Genomic DNA, 8766 nt, shown 5'->3' with positions numbered 1-8766 from the left:
CCCCCACCCTGGAGCGTCCAGCCTGCCCGACCAGGCCCCGGAGCAGCAGGGGACTCACCGGCCGGGCACAGGAGCTCAGGGGTGCAGGTGGGTGTCCTCAGCTACCTCTGTCTTCCTCATTGCGTATTCAGCACAGAAATGATACCAGTGCTCATTTCACAGGTGGCAACGTGTCTCGATCTTCCTTGAGTAGATCACTTGAGGAAAACAGTACGCGAACTCTTGCTAACATTCTGCGTGAGGAAGAGCTGTGGAAAGCAGGAGGTCAGTCATTTCTGTACAAACAAAACAAGACAAACCTTTTCCGTAGATAACTTCACGCCCCGATGAAGTGGGAAGAACAGAGATGGGGTCATACCAAGGTGTACCGAGGCGACAGTTTCTGGGACAGACATAAAATTCTCTGGTTTTTGTTAGGAAGTCTTTGATTTAATTGAAGTTAAGTAGAACGTGCTTTGGGTATTTGTAAATGATGCGTGTAGTTTTCTAGGCAGGTCCATCCGTTTGCCGGGTCTGCCGCCACGAAGATCCAGGATCTGGTTGGCTCACGGCAACAGAAATCACCAACTCGCCGTCTGGGTGCCCTGCATCTGGGCTCAGGGTGCGGACAGCGCCGCCCGCACGCCCTCTGCGATCCTGGCTAGTGCTCATCCTCCCTCTTTCAGCCTCTGCTGGTGGTGACAGTCCCTGAGCTCCTTGGCTCAGGCTGCTCGGCTCCAGCCCCTGCCTCCCATGCACATGGTCTCCTACTCCCGTCTCTGACTTCCTGCAAGAACTCCAGCCCTAGTGGATCCCGCCCGCCCCACGACTCCATCTTGACTGTACCTGCAAAAACCCTCTTTCCAAATAAGGTCACATTCACAGGTACAGGGAGTTAGGACTTCGACCTGTCTTTTGTGGGCAGGACACAATCCTACTGATAACACCAGGGTACATTAGATAAAGGAAAAAAACATGTTTGTAAATCAGTATACTAGAGCTGCAGGAGCATGCCATTGCACACCTGGGGGAAGGTACAGGTACTCAAAGAGAGGAGGGAGAGGCGGCTAACGGTGACCTTGCAGGTGCTGAAGGAGGGCACTCACCTTGGCCCCTAGAAGGGCTGGAGCTCTGATCACATTGGAGAAGGCCCACCTCCCATGCTGTAGCGTGAACGACACAGCCCTAAGGGGCCACACCTACACTCCCTCAGCACACAGATCCCAGCCCTGCCTTGCAGGCCTATCTCAGGAGACTCCAGACCTCACAGGGAGCTGCCCAGGCTGAGAGGGTGGCCCTGGGTGGGGGCACGCTGCCTCAGGAAGGCTGCAGGGGCCGGAAGATTCTGGGTCTCAGGGGGCAATGTGAAGAAAGGAAGCAGAGAAGTGAAGTGCTTTCAAGCAGCCTGGCATCTTTCTCATAATTTTGTGAAAGGTTTGTCTTTTGCTCAATATAATCAGTACTGTTTAAAATCCTGCCCTTCTTTGGGCAGATGTGGTCTCTGTTCAGGTGCTGCGGGGTTTTGACAATTTGTACCCCAAGAGAATGTGGCTTTATTGTGCAGTATTCAACATGGGGGCAGCGATGCTCTTACAACCCAGGGGGGCATAAGAGAAGTACCACCCTGCTCCCTTCCAGACCAAGAACACCTGCCTTGTCTGCTAATTCCTCATTGCAGACCCGGGAGGCCCTCGGGGTGTCCGTTCCAGCCTGGGCCCCTCAGCTCAAATGCATTTCAACCTCCCTCTAGCTGTGCCAAACTAGATTGCTGGAATTACTTCCTGTCCTTTAACTGCCTTATTTAAAAAAAATGAGAGAGAGAGAGAGAGAGAGAGAGACAGAGAGAGAGGAAATTCTTATTTACCCACCTCAGAACACTGAGATACTTGCATTTAAAGATTAATTTATTGTATTATAATGCATTCTACTGATAGAACATTTTAGAATAGACATACATATACTCCAACATAATGGATGATTTTTTTCTTAAATTGTATTTCAAATGAGCAGTTAATGATTTCTGAGGCTGGAAACTGAAACAGAAAGGAAATGAACAGAATCCTATAATTAATTTAACCATATACAAAAGTAGACTTTTGGGGAGGAGAAACACAATGAAAATGCTATATTTTTATATATAATTTCTTTCCTAAATGATTAAAAATAATATTGTATTAGGAAGAGGAGTTTTTAAGATAAACTGTTCCTAATCAAAGTTCCTATACAAACAAACACTTTTGGTACTTGAAACTCAATATTCCTATGATTCAGTTAAAGAATTCCGACCTCAAGTAGAGATGTCTCTTCGATGTCTGTGTAGTTTTTCAGTTGTTTGAGCTTTGATTGAAGGGCCAGGGAGTGGTTATGATGACTTCTTGAAATAAAGCCGTACATTTGCTATAAATTACACTCATATTAGGTGGGACACTGGAGCACCAGAGCACCAAGGACAGTGCACGGTTTCCATGGCAACAGGGCAGGGCCTGGCTCTCATCCAGGGCCTCAGTGGGTTTTGGGAGGACCTGTGGGCACAGGCAGTCACTTGCTGAGGACAGCCCTCTGAGTGTGGGCACAGACAGGAGACAGTGCCTCCGCCCAGACCTGCCTGGCAGGATCTGTGACACCTGTTGATCAAGAATGAGTGACCAAATGGGTCCGAGGCTCTGTCCTTTGTGTAATTTGGGACTGTCACTTAACCCTTGATGATTTCTGTCATTCTTGATCTATTCTTGTAGCAGAATCTTTTTTTTAGATGCAAACCTTCTGTTTCTATTGGAAAGAAAGAAGACAAACAGAATCCTGTAATTAATTTAACCATCTAGAAAAGTAGACATTTGGGGAGGAGAATGCGGTGCTGTGTGTGCATGGGAAGGCATTTGGGCTTTGAAAAATACATACATACACATATACACACTGTCCACACACACACATAAATACATATATACATGCATATGAATGTACACACACGTGTGTATGATTTAAGCTTTTGTTCTCCCCCAGATAATTTACAAACATTTCTCACTATGAATAAGAGGTGAAGCCCATGCTGACGATTTGTGCAGCTTCTCCAACTGCAGATCCTTAGCGCCCCGCCCCCGCCACTGCAGACCCTCTGTGCTGACCGTCCAGGACGAGTGTGTGGATTTATGCAACACAAATGGGACAGAGTATTCTTCTTGCTTTCCTCCTTGTCATGGAGGAGACATTGTTTTTGGACACTGCTCACAGTAGTTTTGCTCATTCCACAAGGCCATGTGTCCCCCGCTCCGGGCTATCCTGAGGCCCTATGCTTTCTTGCATGGCTATTCTCCCACTCGTGGTCAGGCAGAACTGGGATCTGGTCTTCAATTCCATACGTGTACATATGCTTCACTTCAAACGTTGGTCACTTCAAACAATACAGATGTATACATGTAGATACTGTCTTAGACGTTGGTGATCTTAATTATTTAGAATAGATTGCCAGGAGTCAGACTGCTAGACCAAAAAGTATGTTATTTTGATTTTTATAGCCAATTCCAGATTGCTTGTCAAAAGTCAAACAATTCACAGCCCCACAAAGAATGTATGGGAGTATGTTTTTTTTTCCTAGCATTGCTGCATAGCACGAAGATATATTTTTTAAAGTTTTCTTTCTTTAAGCTATGAGTTATTTAATACATTGTTTGTAAATTTCCAAGTTTTGTGATTTCCTTAAAATGCTCATCTGTTTTTTCTTTTATTCTTGAAGGATTTGGCTTACATGACTCTATTGGGGACTAGCATTTATTAACATTTTCTTAAGGATGTCTCTAATTCATACAATTTTTGTAATATTTTCCTGTTTGAAAAGAACAGACACAGTCTTCTGGTTGTACTCAAACCTCACAATCATATTCAGGCCAGGATTATTATTGGAAGCAAAAGTGTATCCTTATTTGTTTGGGGGATAGTTCATCTGAGCAAAGAATGTTCAAATCGTTCTCCTTGTATTTCAATGAACTTTTGCTTTATTTCAAAGTTCCTTTGTTAGAGGAACATGTTTTATTTACTTGTAACTCCTTGGTAGATTTCGTGTTTATACACATAGCAAGCTGCATAATAACAAACCCATTTGTTCTTGTTAATCACTGTTTGCATGAACCCTATTTTCTCTGATAGCTTCCTGATTACCATTTCCATGCCAGATTGCTTCTTGATTTGCATTGTGTTTGCTTGTCACTTGTGGTGGGCAGCCCCTGACAAGCTTACAAATGATCTCCACTCCTGGCATCCAAGTCCTTGAAGATGGGCTTCATCTAGTGACTTGCTTTTAAGGAGCAGAACCTGGCAAAAGTGATGGATTGCCATTTCCAAGATGAGGTTATAAAGAGTCATGCTTTCCCACTGTCCTTGGCTCTTCTCACTTGCTCCCTCTGATGAAACAAGCTGCCGTGTTCTGAGCTACCCCATGTAGCAAAAACGAGCCAGCAAAGAATGGAAACCTGCAGGCCAACAACAAACGAGGAACTCAATCCTGTCGACAACCACCGAGTGAGTTTGGGTCCTGCCCCAGTCGAGCCTAAGATGAAACCACAGCCTTAGGCAACCTCTTGACCACAACAGTGGGAGATCTGAAACTGGACAGCTCAGCTCAGCCTCACCCAGACTCCTGGCTCAGGGGCCGGGACATAATAACTGTCTACCATTTTAAGCTGAGTTTGGGGGTGATATTTTACCCAGCAATATATAATGAAGACACAAAATGAGCATAGTTGGGAAGCCTCTCCAATGTTGGACTCTTTCTTGAAATAGTTGAGTTTAACCAATCCCACGTAATGATCTCATTGCCCTTGGGTATCTTTAGACTCATTTTTGTCGCCTTATTTTATGTTGGCAGTTCTCTTAAAATTTTAACATGTGAAATTAAGTTAGGTAAACACACTTTAAATTGCATTGTTCTATGAATATCTAAACTCAGTACCTGCCCTTACTATTCTGCACAAAGCATTAGTGTTAGAAATAACTTAAGCAATAGCTGTTTGAATCAGTTACGGTCTCATTATGACTCAAAGAGTACTTGTATGTAAAGATCAATTTTCCCGATTTCTGAGTTTGTCATCATTGTTTAAACCCTGCATTTTGCTTTCCACGGCTGGTTGTTTTGCCTTGCCTGAGTACATTCTCAAGGAATATTTTCTCAGTGGCAATCTGAGTTTGCTGTTCAATATGTTTGACAATGTCTACAAACACTGCCATTCTTTTGTTTTCAAACATTAAAGGCTTATCTTATTTGGTAAATGGTCCTAGGTTTAAAACATATATATATTTTTTACTTTTACTTGCATTTATTTTATGCAGAATTCACTCCCAGGCCATAAGTTCTCATTTCTTCGGTTTCTTTTGGGGTATCTTTTTCTTTTGTTCACCATCCTCTTCTGGTTTAGGAGGAATCTGCTCTTTTTCCATCAGGATCATCTTGATGTGGCAGGGAGAGCTCATGTGGTTAATCCAACCATGAGCCCTGTAAGTTCTACACCATATCTCGGGGGCTTTATTCACCTGGAAGTGCTCAGAGACCAGAGAACCTACATTGAAACCCGCAAGTTCAGCATTACTCTCTGCATTTTTAAGCATGTGCAGTAAAAGTTTTGCACTGTTTTGGGCCACTGACTCACTGTTTGGCCTGGGCACACCTCCCAGCTCCACCACCACAGTGAGGGAGAGGCACACGCTGCTTCTGCATAGTGACGTCTTTCAGATACTGGGTGGCCTTTCGGATGTGCGTACCCTTGATGGCCTGGGCACTTTCACTTGTGTTACCAAAGTGAACACAAAGATTTGACCTCCTGATTTGCATGGTTTTGTAGGGTTTTCTGGGTCATGTGAAGAGCAAGCCATCTTGAGAGATCACCTCTCAAGGCCACTTCAAAATATCTTATTCTGAGCTTCAAAGCCGTAAGTATTGTCACGTAGCAAAGCAAGGAGAAGTCTGAAGCCAACTTAACTCTTGTTCATTTTTCAGACATTTAGTTAGTTTTTTTTTAAAGACTTTACTGTTTTCTTTTTATCTGTGCAGTTCTAAAATTTAATCGAGGTATGCCTTTAGAAGTAGGTAAGCATCTTAGAATTTATGATACTTAACCTCGTGTGTCTGCGTGTATGGCGTGGCAGAGCACAGGCAGGTGTTTTAATCTGAAATATTTAAATTAAAGAATTTCTGGGAAAATTTATTCTCCTCCTCCTCCTTCTTTCTACTGATATTTTAAGATAAATTCCTCTCCTCTGCTGCCCCTGGGACTCCATTGAGCACACACTGTAACTTGTGCATGTACTCGTCAGGCCTCCTAGGGGCTCTGGGCGTTCGTGGTTTTGAGTGACATGAATCTCGCAGCTCCCTGGATTTGACCCTCATCCACATCTTCTCTTCTGTTTGTTCGATTCAATTTATTAAAGACTCATTAGTGTTTTGTTTTGTTTTGTTTTTGGATCTCATCTTCTTTGTATGTGATTTCCTCTTTAATCTCTCTTAGGACATCTGTTTTAATTATTTTAAAGATTTTTTCCATTTGTTTTATTCTGTTCTCTCGGGTTTTGGTTCTCCTGTTATTTACATTAAAGTTTCTCTTTTATCGTGTTAGTTTTTCTAAGTGTTTGAAATTTTTGGGTTGTTTGCTTCTATTTACATTGAGGACAGTTTTCCCCACAATGCAACTGATTTCCCAGACTGGCATTGTTTCTCTCCTAGTGTGCTGTTTCATGGTATTTATTTTTCTCTCAATTTGGAATATCTCTGGAATTACTGTCATCTTTGTAGGGAGTTTGTCTTGTATTTGGGACTATGATTTCTCACTCTTATGTTCCCCAAGTTGGTTGGTCATCTAAGAATTTACCAGTTCTTCATGGGGACAGCATGCTGCTGGCCTTTTGTTGAGTATAATGACCTGCAGGATTTCTTTCTGTGCTTGTCATTTTTATAAAATTTGGCTGAAAGGACACATACTCAATGTTCCTTCCTAAGTCTCTCTCTCCATGAAAACAGTCCCATTGTTAAGATGCCATGTGCTATTGGGGAAAAAAATCATTAATATTACCAATAGTGATTTCTCTTATTCAAAGCTTCTTGGAAGATTTGAAATCACATAAAATTTATTTGGATATGTTCTATTACTCTCTCCAGGCAACTTTTCTAGCTTGGTCAAAAAGACTAATCACAACCAATTCCACATTCTTGCTATCAAAATTTGGTTATTGATAGTCTTATTTAATCACATATATCATACTAATTAGTATTGTCATATACTTAGTATTTATGATTAATTAGAAAACACCTTTATCCATCCATTATCTACTCTGTATAGAAAATCATTCTGATTTGTGGTGAGAATGAGCTGTTAGAGTGTTCCACGCAGGCCTTTGGCATCTTCTCCAGATTCAATCACTATAAAAGTACAGGCTCCTTTGGGGATAGAAGCAAGCCAAACCACCCTGTTCTCCTCTGAGAGTGCACCTGAGCTGGGCAGATGGCAAGTCTAAAGACAGGTGAGAAGCACATTTCCCTTCAGTTTTCCCCCAAAACCAGACACAGCAGTGCAGAGGCCACAGGGTTAGGCAGCAATGAGTGAGTGGACATCATCCTCCATGGTGTCCTTCTGTGTCCTCAGGGAAACGTGTGTGGAGGTCATCAGGTCTCAGCTATAAAGGGGGCCAGAGCCCCGGCCTCCCTAACTTTAAAATCATTAGCCTGAGTGGACCAACCCAATACCACAAGGCAACACCTTGCTGGACCTCAGTTAGGCACTTCCAAGGTTGCTTCCCATGGTTGGCCATCTGTGTTCTCCAAAGGAAGAGTCTGTGTGCATGTGGCATAGATTCTGGAGGACCAAGGCCCAGGGGCATCTGTTCTGGAAAATTGAATCTGCGTTGGCCATATGGACACCAGAAACTGGCTTAAAAAATAATAAGATGTGAACTAATAAAATCTTACTCCGTTCCCCACCCCAGATTTTCAGATGAGCTGCAAGCACATTCTGCAAAATGCTTATGGCATGAGTCAGTGGAATAGGGTCATCTCTACCGAGTGTCTAGGCCAGCTAGGAGACGCACTGGGAACCCACAAGACTGCCATACACTGTCATGGAAAAAAGACTACTGAAGGGTTAATGAATATAGAAATTCAAATTTATTACATAGGAAATGTATAATGGAGCATCTATATCTAGAAAAATTAAAAATTGATCCTAATCATTGAAACTTTAAAGAATGGAAAGTACATATAGCTATTAACAAAGCAGGAAAATAGCTCACATTCTACTTATGAAAAGTGAGTAAAAGTCACTGGAGAATTTCCCATGAATGTTCTATCTGCTATAGCTGAGATTATTTCCCCAAAGTTTCAAGGCGATTTATATCATAAATGCAGAGGAAACTAAAACAATCCTTTGCTTTTTGACAAGGTAAGGAAGTATATTTAAAACTGTTCCAGAGTAAATGTCGACAAGCACACGCATACTATATATCCTGTATGTGTGTGGCTCTTACTAATGTATGCACTATATGTGTACTATAAAACAATTTTAAACCATAGATTATTTAAATGAAAATTACAATTCTAACATATTTAAGGTTTTTTTTAAGACTTATTTTTTTAAGGAAGAGTTTTAAATTCCCAGCAAAATTGAGCAGAAGGTATAGATATTTCCCAGAAGTCCCTTGCCCCTCCCCCCAAGCATAGCCTCCCCCACCCTCAACACACCCTCCAGAGTGATACATTTGTTACAGTTGATGAGCCTGCATGGACATGCCATCGCCACCCAAAGCCCATAGTTT

At 42.4% G+C, this 8766-nt stretch overlaps 1 pseudogene; it reads right to left on the bottom strand.

Annotated features, from left to right (window-relative positions):
- Positions 1-5301: 5301 nt before the first annotated feature.
- LOC121102729 lies at positions 5302-5838 on the bottom strand (annotated as a pseudogene).
- Positions 5839-8766: the final 2928 nt, after the last annotated feature.

The sequence above is a fragment of the Ursus maritimus genome, unplaced genomic scaffold, assembly GCF_017311325.1.
Source record: "Ursus maritimus isolate PB19 unplaced genomic scaffold, ASM1731132v1 scaffold_15, whole genome shotgun sequence".
Classification (NCBI taxonomy): Eukaryota; Metazoa; Chordata; class Mammalia; order Carnivora; family Ursidae; genus Ursus; species Ursus maritimus.
The sequence above is the reverse complement of the archived record's forward strand: the minus strand, read 5'-3'. Positions and strand labels throughout refer to the sequence as shown.